This window comes from Lonchura striata, chromosome 1 (assembly GCF_046129695.1).
Source record: "Lonchura striata isolate bLonStr1 chromosome 1, bLonStr1.mat, whole genome shotgun sequence".
Classification (NCBI taxonomy): domain Eukaryota; kingdom Metazoa; phylum Chordata; class Aves; order Passeriformes; family Estrildidae; genus Lonchura; species Lonchura striata.
The window spans coordinates 19361838-19373932 of NC_134603.1; the positions used below are offsets into that span (position 1 = coordinate 19361838).

The window sequence follows — 12095 nt, forward strand, 5'->3', positions numbered from 1 at the left end:
GCCTCAAATAAAGTCACATGAGGTTTGGAATGGAAAAACTTCTTCATGGAAGAGATTGTCAGGAATTGTAACAGGTTGCCCAGGGAAGTGGTTGAGTTTCCATCATGATGGTATTTAAAAGAAGTGCAGATGTGGTATTTAGAGACCAACTTGGAAGTGTTCAGTTAACAGTGGGGTTCAATCTTAGAAGTCTTTTCCAATGCAGGCTATTCTATGAGTCTATGCTACTGACTTTGTGTCTCTGAGGAGACAGATAATACAGGGCCTACTGCTGTCTACCTGAGGTAGGAAACACTGTACAGTCACCCAGTGCCCACAAATCCACTGTGATCTAGGAGGACTGCATTAGCAATACACCGTAAAGACACAGTGGAACAAGTTTCAGGTATACAGGCTTTGCTGATCAACTTGCAACTTCCATTGGCCCTGGGAGCATCAGCACTACTGACTGCCTTGAAAAGCACAAGATATTGTAGGTAACTAGAATAAAGGTGTCCAAGTCTGGTCAGAGGAGTGAATTTCTCTGTCTCAAGCCACTGTCCTGGTGAAGATAGCCAAAATCCAGGTGTGCAGGTGGTTGCTGCACATCTGGGCATGAGGATGAGTAAGATGGCATGGCAGGGTGAGGCTTTTGGAGGAAGACAACTGAGCATGACCCTTCACAGTCAAGCTTTACTTAGAGTCTACAACCTCGGTGCAGAGCACGCATTTGCTTTGACCTCACATCTCCTTCCTTTAAAATAGCTACATTTTAACAATAGCCTGGCTCTAAACCTGTGCTTTAGGAAGGAGAGAAGGAGTAGTTGATTTCTCAGGCAGCATGATTACTTTATCCCAGCAGTGGTGTAGGAACACTGTCTCCTAGTTCATCTGGGTTTGCCTTACAGGATGGCAACATTATTGCAAAGATCAGAAACTGCTGAAGAGGTCTGGAGAGCATTCTGAGAGGGCTGGTGCATCCTGAGAGTGACCTGGGAGGAGAGCAGGTGCATGTAAGCCACTACACTCTTCAGTTGCAAATTTACATGGAGCAGCGCTGAAAGCGGGGAGAACAAGACTTCAGTCCTGACAAATAAAGAGAAAACAAAACCCGTGGGGACCCTCTGTGTTTCCTCTGTCTAGACAGTTTACATGCAGAGATTCTGGCATGAGCAACTTTCCATTGTTATGCAATATGGCCTGACCTGAAATACCCTTCACTTTACTCAGCAATTCATTGCAGGCTTGAATCAGTGAACCAAAGATGAAAGATCAGCAGTTTATTCCGTATCATTCAGCTTCATCAAGCACACCTAAAATATGAGAACGGATGTTGCAAAACTAACTGTTTGGAGTCAGAGTTGGAAGATCTTATTTACTTATCTCCTCAGGAAGATTCCTGCCTTTTCAAAAGCTTAGTAAACTTTGTAACATAAATGCAAAACTTGCACAGTGATAAGCTATATATTGGCAATAAGGTACATCAGTATGAAGATGATAATTCTAACAAAATGCCCATACCAAGACACTTAATTCAAAGCATCTTTGCAGCAGGTACACTTGTAACTTTATCCAGTGCCTGTTTTAAAGCTGAGGTCTCAGTACTTTACACCTTTCATGCAATATCATGCTTTTTTCATGTCATACATAAAGGTTATAATGGAGTTGAAGCATGAATCTAATCCACTGCATTATTTAGTGAAGTCTCACAGAAAATGTTGCAAGCCTTGCTCTCTCCCTTCTCAGTACACACATTTGCACAAAGCCCAGCACATTCCCTGAAGGAGCTATGACAGTCCCCTACTTAGTGGCAACTTATGTTTTAACTCTTTGTGCATGTCAAGTAAATGTCACCCAAACATGTTTTTCTTTCTATTTCCAAAAATGGCTAGAGAACTGGACATGAGCAAGTTACAATAATATTTCACAGAATGTATGAATATATATATATCTCTTTCCTTCAAGGAGAACATAAAAATTTTGAACAATAGGTTCCTCATTCATTCATATGAAAGAAGTGGGAGACACCATTTTTTAAATTGTTTCCTCTTCCTCCTCAAAAGGCCTTTTTCTAGAAGCTCTCACATGCAGAAGCCACAGCTGTTTCTCCAGTTTCAAGCTGCTCCTTTATCCAGTTCCTTGTCATATCCCATCTATGGTTCTCTAAGGCAGCATCCTTCAATGACATTCTAAATCTTGTTGGAAAAGGTGAGAAGTGCCCTTGGGGAAAAGTCCCTGCTCCCATTAGTCTCCCTGGAGTCAGAACAGGTGGTAGCACCAAGAGTTTGGAATCTGAGAAATTTAGTATGAGTTTTTTGCCCTTACAGTACATCTGGTGATATTAAATACTTGAACAATTTATGGGTATCTCTGGCAGTTAGAGAATATATGAGATATACATTTTTGAGTAGTTTGTAACTAGGACAGGTGTGGGCTGCTTTTCAAAATTCTGTTCCTAATGCAAAGGTTTCTGGGATGAATTTCTGATCCATTTTTGAATTCTAGATACATATTTCTTCATGTGTGAAAATATATACTTTTGTCTTGCCTTGTTCTCAAGAGCAGATACATTATTGTGACTAATTTGAAAAGAAAGCAACCTCACTCTAAATCTTACTGTACTGTGCCAGACCAAAGTTAAAGTTTGGCAAATGTTATAAACTGAAAACAACATGGTACACATTTGCTAGCAACATACTGTGACCAGATAGTTGTACAACATGACTTTTAATTTTTGAAGGCACCACTTTAAAGGATTGCAATTTCATATATTATCATAAAATCACATCTCCAGTGGCTTCTTAATTGAATAACAAATTTTACTCTTGTAAGACTGATTTCATACTGTCTTGATCAGTGGATGCAGTATGTAAAGTTACTTTACATACGTACTATATTAGTGAATAATTCATACTGGAATTTACTAAACAGCAATAATTTTCAATAACTGTTTTATCAAATATATATAGCTCTAAATCTTTTCAGTAACAGGAACTACTTGACAGAAGCCAAAAGAAATTATATTTAACCCTCCTTTACACAAATTTAATAATCTTAATAGAAATATACAGGGAGGAAATTGTTCTGGCGACACTGAGGATTAATTTTTTCTTTAGTCTTGTCAGAAGTAACCACTTAGAAGGAAAGATACAATTGCACCATTCCCATACAATGCACACCAGACCAGCACTTATTCATTCAGACTCACACTCCTCCAAGTAACAAGATGCAGCTCTGTAGGGTTCAAATACAGGAAGACAAAATCATATTACTGAACATCGCTAGAGATTTTAATTTATAGAAATGATTCCTGCAAGACTGCTCTTCTTTTAGGTTTTATTTTATCACTGACAATTAAAAAGAATTAACCAACTTTTCCTTCTTCCCACTCATCTTCAGTCATAGTATGTCATATAAGAAGACACTTTGGACCAATTTCCCCTTATGTAATAACCCTTGATCTTGTGCCTTACTACAAGGTTGTTTTACTCGGAGGCTATTTTTGAAGAGTTTCAACTCCCTGTAACTCTTGAAGTACACTGGCAGAATTACACACATGTCTTTCCATGGTTAATGTATTTCATGTTGCATTAAAATATATTTCAGAACATGCAGCATCCTGCCAGATTTGCAGCTGACATGGGAAGAACATAAGAATAATTTTTACAGTTCAGTTTCTGTAGTGGTTCCATCTATCAGGTCATGAGACATTGCAAATCACCGCAGGTCACTGTTAAGAATCCTGTAACAGAAATGCCCAAAATTGCATGGTTTTCCTGTAATGCACATTAATGTTGTATTACAATTCACCATGTGCCATAGCTCTTTGGTTGTTCTATGACTCAGAGACCTTGTCTCATTATTAATCATTTCTAAACTAAAAAAAATAAAGATTAATGCGTGTACTTTCTTTAGCCGCAAACATCAGTGTAGATAAAGCACAATCTTTGCTCTAGCAGTGTTTTGCTCTCTCTATACAAGCATATAAATGACTACCCTCTTTTCTACCTTGTAAAAATAAGGCCCATAAGCAGTAATTGCTCTACTCTGTATTCCTTGCACAAGCTGCTAAATATTATATTTCTAGTAAGGTACTCTTGCATTCTAAAGATAGCTTAAATGCATCCTGCTTTCATAAATAATATATTGGTGACTCACTGATGTATCATAAGACACAGTTAAGTAAGAACCATCTGGAAAACAAATCAATATTAGGTATAGGACTGTTTTAACATCTGTTGGTTCCTTTAAAATGAGATTGTGGAGACTTGTTAAACAATTTGTTTCCAGCTTCTGCTTACACTTACAATCACATCTACCACATGTTCTTTCCTTCATGAAATTAATTTAGTTTCAACCTAAGCACTGTACTGTGGTTCTGAGAGCACTACAAATGCCAGCCATAGGATGGCATTGTCATTGAGTGCATCTGAATGGAGATGTTGGTGTAACAGAGTCTTTGGTGTGAGAGAATGAATGAGCTTTGCATATACTGAAAAGCAGCTGAAAGCAGTGTAAAAATCCCACATAAATCAAAATAGAAAATGTTAGAGACAGAGTAAATGAAGAAATGAAAAGTTACAAGTATTAGGTAAGGCCAGTGTTGCTTTAATAAGCTTTTAAATAACTTTTCCTCTGGTATGGATTTTTTATTTGATTATTGAAAACCATGTGTGCAGTCATTACCAAGTGCATTAAAATGATGTAAAACCAGAAAACCTATAACTTCAAGGAGCAACATGAAAAAGGGAGGCTTGTAAATTGACTTTACACTTCTTTCCCCATGGGTTTTCCAGTTTTAGCACATACCCCTCCCCCTCTTCTGGTTGGTTGCAAGCTGAAACAGCATCATCAGTGTGTACATTTCCCACCACAGAGTTCAGGTTCTTTCCTCTCAGCTCTTTGTCCACTAAACACACTTTTGTTCTTGCACTCCTAAAGTCCATGGTGGGCAGGCAAGGACAGCCACTCCTTGTTGGTGCTCTCTGCTTCTGGAAGATAAGAGGGAGCCAGCACAGAGTCTGGGCTTTCCACAGGGGCCACCTGATTTTGCCTATACACTGTCTTCCATTCCTTCCCATTAACTCATCCAACATATTAGAAATTAATGTATCTCAGAATGAGGATCAGTTTACAGATATTTTCAATGCACTTCACTACACATACATGTGACGGGGAAAAAATTATTGCATTAAGCCCCTGAATTTGAATTTAGATCAATCTAGCAAAGGTGAAAACATTTGAACATATGTGTTATTAAGCACACTGGGTTTTGCCCTAGTATCTCATTTTCTAGTGATAAAAAAGCTTAGTGATGTATACTATCTATGTGTCAGGTTAAAAAAAAAAAAAAAGTGGGCACAGTGCAGAAGTACACACTTCAGAAATTACCCCCAACACCCCTCTTTTTCCATCTATCATTAACCCTAACAATAGCTCAACACTTGTAACAATCCAGTCATATGAGCAATGTATTACTCAAGTTATTCCTTACAGTCTGTTCAGGAGCACATAAAGATCTGAGGCTAACAAGACAGTAGTTCCTTAACTGGTTCAAAAAGAATTCAGCATTCAATTCTCAGAAGACAGAGGCACAACCTCCTTCCTGCAGTTGCAATTTTATTGGTTTGATTAATAATCTTCATTTTCTCCTTAACTCTGACTTTTCTACACTTAAAAATTGCAGAGGTAGCTCCTCAAGGATCGTCTTCCCTCAATAGATATAATCCTAACACTGTCCCTAAACTTAACCCTAATCTGAGTGGAGAAAGTCACCTGTGGCATCTCTCCTTTGTCATGCTCCCAACGCGTTCCCTATGAAGATCCCCAGGCTGTTGAGAAAGCTGCACAACCAAAAGCAAGGCCAGAGCCTGCCAATGTTCATTGCACAAAGGCTTCTGCTCTGCTTTGCTCCACATACCCTCCCAAACTCAGAAATTCATCTTGGTTGGAGGTCGTCTTCCTCCTCCCCTGACTGCAGATCAGCTTTGACCTGACCTAGATTTGACAAACTCTTCCTGATGCTGACAGTGCCTGCCTGCACTGCAGAGCTCTGCCAGGTGCCATCGTGTCCCAGAGCAGTTGCTGTGCATGGTGGTGGCTGCCCACACACCCCCTTGCCTGCCCACCAGCCTGGAGACATGGCCCAACCAGCCTTGCAGCTTCTTACAGGGACTAATGCAGCCTGCAGCCAACTTACACGTGCTCTAAGACATCATTAGAGAAACAGGAACATCTTTTCCCTACATGCAAAACGCTGTGTGTGCTGCACTGTGTGAGGAGGACCTGTGGCCTCAGCACCCATGTCCTCATCAGCAGCAGTAGCAGGCAGGCGTGGCTGGGGGCAGGACAGGGCAGCATCCATGAAATCACAAGTGCACCCTGACTGGGAGGCAGATGTCAGAGATGTCAGAGATGTCAGCCTGACAGCAAGTGCACGGTGGCAGTGCAGCTGCCAGTCACTCAGAGCATGGTGCTGATGTTGCTAAGGTCGTGGGTCTGGTCCTTGCACAGGCCATTCACTTAAGAGTTGGACTCAATGGTCCTTGTGATCCCTTCCAACTCAGCATAATCTGTGGCTGCGTTTGAGTGGAAGTGTGTGCAACCCCTGATGTTCCTCACCTGTAGCTCCCAGCATATCCCCTCCTTGTCAGACCTTCTGTCTCCATAACTTGTTTATCTTCCACACAGACTGGTTGTCATATTCAATGGCCATTGCTTTGGAGGATCCAACATGTTTAGTACTCATTGTCTGTAGAGGAATTTCCTCTAGGAGGGAGACATCTTCTGCACAGATGGCCAGTACATGGGGGCAGACACTGTGCTGCCCTTACCCTCAGACACTGTATCTACCACTGATGGTGAGAGAGGTCAGGCCAGTCAGGGTTGTTCTGATGGTTCTTTCAGAGACTGGAAAGAGTGAAGAGCACTTTAAAAAAGGAGTATGTTAGATGTTGTCACACTTCTGTGCATGGGTATATAAAATTCCTCCTAGAACCTGATATTAGGGATCTGTATTTAGAGCCTGCTATTATTATCTAGATTCTGCCATTAGAACCTTGCTGCTTTCTCATATCCACCATCTCCTGGCCTTCCTGAAATACTAGGATACCAGACAGCTCTCTAGGCAGAGCCAGCCTAGAGGCCTGAAACAAGGACTGTGAAAGACAGGAACTGCCATGAATATCCTCTTTGTCCATGGTGCCAAAGAAAAGCCCTGCAGAATAACTCCACCTTATTTCGAGAGCTGATGCTTCTGAACAGCACAAAACATCACCAGAGTAGGATATACTGCAGCTCTGCAAATGAAGATGTTACAGGATGTGAGCCATTATGCCTCAGCTGCAGCTCTGAGAAGGGGAGGCAAAGGTCCTTGCCAGATCCTGGTGATTAGGAAGGGACAAAGCAGATGTCCTCAGTGTGAAGCCAGTGACAAGTCTTCCTTGCTCTTCCCTCCTCCCACGTGGTCCTCCCTCGCATCTGCCCAGCCTGCCAGCCTTGACCCCAGGAGGAGCTTTGGGCTGCTCAGGACACATGGAGAGAAAAGAGAAACCTCGGGGCTGGAGAGGCCAAGACATGAGCAGAGCACAGCCAGGGTTGGACCTGTAAATACAACTGCTTTTGAGGGCTGGTATGGGAAAATGTATATACCTGTGAAAATGCCTCGTATCCAGATAAGGCTAATTTCCATGGGCTTTTATTTTTCTGTGTGCTTATGCATTGTTATAAATTGGCCATGAGAGCATGGTTACTTACTCCAAAAGGCCAGTGTGAGCTGACTAATAAAAGAGGCATGCAGGGCATCTGAGCAGCTGCCGCGTGTGCATATGTACCATGAAAACATACCACAGTGTTTCCTGTAGACCAGGTTCATATGCAACTGTTTATGAGGTAATTTGGGTTGCTTAGCAATGATGTTTATACTCCTCAACTGCAAATGTTGGGCCAGAACCCTGCAGTGGCCCTGAGGAAAGGGACACATCTGAAAACCAAACAACTGGTGTTTGATTTTAGAAAGAGCTATTGCCCAGTCAGTTCATCTGGACTGCTCTCATTTCACCTGTGCATGGAAGGGCATCTAAATGTAAAATGAAAACAGCATAAATAGTCAGGGAATGTGGTCTCTGTGGACAAAAAATACCCCATTGTACTAAAAATACTATGGCAGACCATGCAATCTGTGGTCTGACAGCCTAAAGATTGTTTTAAGAAATGGTCTGTCGCTGCTGTAGCACACAACCAGTAGTGTCAGACTGACTCCATCAACTTTGTATGCAGATCTGCTCAAGTACTGAAAGACTTTCTGCTAACTGAAGTCTTAATTTAAAAGGACTTCTTGGAACAATATTCCTGCAAAAGTTTCAGTGAAGGAAATCTTCTTTCCCTGTCTTAATTTCATAATTGAGTGTTTTGAATGAAACTTTCCAAATGTCATCTTGAAGTAGCACCTGGCAGGCAACCATGAGAATGAGAGTCTAACACAGTTATAAGTAATTGGAAGCAGAGTCTTATAATGCAAAGTGCCAGGCAAGCTTAATAACAGCCTGTGCTGCTAACCCTCTATGAGAGAATGGAATATTTTTATTCTTGATATTGGTTTAGCTGAAGTTGTGTAGGTGGCAGATTTTAGCATGTGCAGAATAAATATTTCCTGAGAAATATCACTGAAGAAGAAATTAAATTGAATTATTAATTAAGGTGTTAGGCTAGCCAGATTAAATACAGATAATGTTCATATTAATTATTCTGCCATTTCTTCAACCTCTTTTATACCTAGCTTTTTAATAGCACTGTAGATCTACCTCATCCTCTTCCACATTCTAATGTATTCTGATCTGACAGGAGAAATGACATGCTAAAGAGTGGCTTTTTGAAAGGCACCTTTCTGCCCCTCTGTAAATGTCAGTAAATTTCCATGTAATGTATGAAATAGTCGTCACTTCAGTTTGGTAGGAGATTAAGGGAAGGGTTTTACCTCTTCTGGAGTGTTTAATCAAACCAATAGCAATATATATTTTAAGGTGGATCTTTCTATACTTATCCAGGTCTTTTTGATACTAATTGGAAAGTATTCACTGCTTTGAACAGGTTTGGAATCAGTCCCTAAACTATTCTTACAATTTATGAAAGTCTGAATTCCATGAATAATTGAGTCATTCTTCAGAAGCAGTTGTAAATATTTTTAGACCATCTTGTGTGAAGAAACTACACACACACATAAAACCCAGTTAAAGCTGTGGTAATTGTAATGCTCTGCTTTAATTCAGACTTGTGGCAAAATCTGCAGAGAAGCCGTGCTGCAAACCTGCTTTGCACTCATTTCTGCAGTTATCACTGACATAACCTCACTACCTCTTTTCTTTTTTCTAAATAAGAGGTGCAGGAATGCTATCTTACATGTATTCTGAGACTGGCTGCTTATCTGATAGCACGAAATTCCTCCTGCTATTCTTACACTATCTTTACGTGGAAATAAAAGCTAGTAGATGAGCTATTTACCTTCATTGTGTGCTGTCTAATCCAGCACAATCCAATACACCAATTTACATGAGCAGATCTTGTTGGCCATATTTTCCCTTCATAATTTCATAGTCTTTTTAAACACCTTCCTATCTTGACTCTTATGTCACATCTCCAAATGTTTCCTTGCTGTGTAGGCAGCAGACCTATATTTGGCAAAAAAGGGTTGTGAATCCTGGATCCAAAACAGGATGGAGAAAGGTCCACAAAAGCATATCTGACAGATCTGAGGCAAGTCTGCATTTTAGGGGAGAGGATGAAGAGTTTTCAGCAGGAAGACAAAGTTCTGAAATCAAGATGGCTACAAACCTGTTAATATTTATGTTTATTTAATGCCATGGATTAACCTCATAGATGAAGGATTTTGTGGATATGTACTTTTTAGGAAGACTGAGAGAACTTTGTTTTGGGGTGGCTCCACAGAGTGGCACTGAGCTGTTGCTGCTGCTGAGCACTCCCTGCCTTGATGCATCTGGGTGACCAAGAGATGAAGGCTTTCCAAAGGGAAGAGACAGAGCAGCAGTACCAGGTTCAGTGAGCAGCAGGCTAAAGAGGCACAAGGCACCTCTGCAATCAGCAGCCTACAGGGTAAGGGCACCATTGGCACTTTGGCAGGGTTTCTGGAGCGTAAGAAGAAAGCATTGCAGCATTCTTCTGTGGAGGAGACGTAAAGCTGTGAGAGATCTCAGTCACATCTGGGGGAACAGAACGGGCAAATTCACAGGGCAGGATGTGGATGACAATTCTGGAGGAGGAAGTCTTGACAGGATGCAGACAGAGGGGGTCAGGGAAGGTAAGTATTGACATATTTGCTCACAGTTTTATATGCTGAGAATGGGAAGGACACTGTGGATATGTTTAAAAGAATTAATCAAAGACTGGAAACCATCACTCTGTCTGTTCCTAGCAACACACTCTTCAGAATGCATCTAGAGCTCTAAGATGGAGCATGAAGATTTTGAAGCCAAAGTTCAGGTCACTTCAGGAATTATTTTTTCAGGTTCTCCTCCTTTGAAGTAATCTTTTCCAGTCTTTTCAAGGGTATGAATGAGGAATGTGTTCAGGAGCTAAAATACCAGCAGAAGCTGTACATGTATTTTCATCCTGCTCTCTAACTCAACACAGAGCGATTTCTGCTGTTGCACTGTCCTTGGGGGAAATGGCTGTAATGCAGAAAGAATTTCTTGTTGAGTCACCACATGGTGAGATTGCAGTGATGAGGAATTAATTAGTCTATGCACTGCTGACCTGCCTGGTATTTTAATTACATTTCTTCATCTAATCATGGTTTATGAAAGGAAAGATACTTACATTTACATTTCTAATTCTTCTAAATGTGGATGCTACACCAGTCACTCATGCTGAGGGATTGACAGCAACTACCCTCATATGAAAATTTGGTATAGTGAGTGTTGTCATCTTTGTTCTCTTTTTGAGTTGCTAGGCATTATCCTCTGAACTTCTTCATTTCTCCTATGGCTTGTTCAGGGCTAACACCAACATGCCAATTATATGGCAACAAAAACCCCAAACCTTCAGTTCTTGCAGTAGCAGCACTTTGGTGGTAGTGCAACAATGTGTGATAGGACATACAGAAACCCACTGGAGAGTAGTGAGGTGGAAGAGACTACCATGAAAAGATGTATCACAGAATTTATAGTGATTGTCATAGCTCTGCGTAAGATTTATTTTAAAAAACACATTATTTTTTTTTTTTAATATGTTAATATAGGATGTTTCCTTGTGAGAACCCCGGCCTTATTCTGGGTTCCCATGTGGTGGTGAAATTCCTCCTCCAAACCGTGCTTCCAAAGAAAAACTGCGCAGGCTCTTGCTGTTCGGTCCCAAGGCAGTTTATTGTTAGTTATCTAAAAGATTGTCTTCTCGGGCTGCAGCTGTTTGGTCAGTGGCCCAGGCAGAGGCACACACACACCCTGACATCCTCCCTGTCTGCTGTCTGCTTCTTCTTTCCCCCCACCCAGGGCTGCTGCTATCTTTTATATGATATATTACATATTACATGTTTATAGTTTTCCCCCAATACCTACTACCTATATTACAAGGTGCTTTTCTACTCTAAACCAATCTGTGAGTGCCAACATCACCAAGAACATGGAGGCAAGGAAAAAGAAGGAGAAAGAACAGGATCAGCTCACTTTCCTCCATCTTAGAACTTCTGACCCCCATGTACAAAGTAAAACCCCCCCCGTACAATACTAAAAAATATTCCCCTCTATTTTGTAACTACTTTTACTATACTATCTAACCTTTTGTGACTGCTTGTTCCACCTCCAAAGTTGGTAACTCATTCCATGGCTCAAACTCAAAATCACAGCTGTTTTCAGCTGCCTGCCAGGGTCTAAAATGCTTCTGATCAAGGCCTGGAACCTCTAAAAATGTCTGAGAGACATTTTGAGTTCCAACATTTCCTAACTCATTTCTTCAGAGTTGCTCGGACACAAAGGGAAAAGTAGCCAAAGGTTGCTGTCCATAGTGGGGAACTTGGGGAGATGGTGGATTCACTAGTGATGGATCTTCCCCAGTGCTTCTAATTGTTCAGGCCATGCCTCTTTAAGTCATTAGATATATGTTGACTT

General features: G+C 41.0%; 1 protein-coding gene across 2 annotated transcripts in view; it reads right to left on the bottom strand.

The window, feature by feature from the left end:
* LOC110479303 (uncharacterized) overlaps nucleotides 1-12095 on the bottom strand; it is a 79887-nt gene that overhangs the window by 14238 nt on the left and 53554 nt on the right. The gene's annotated exons all lie outside the window — the stretch shown is intronic.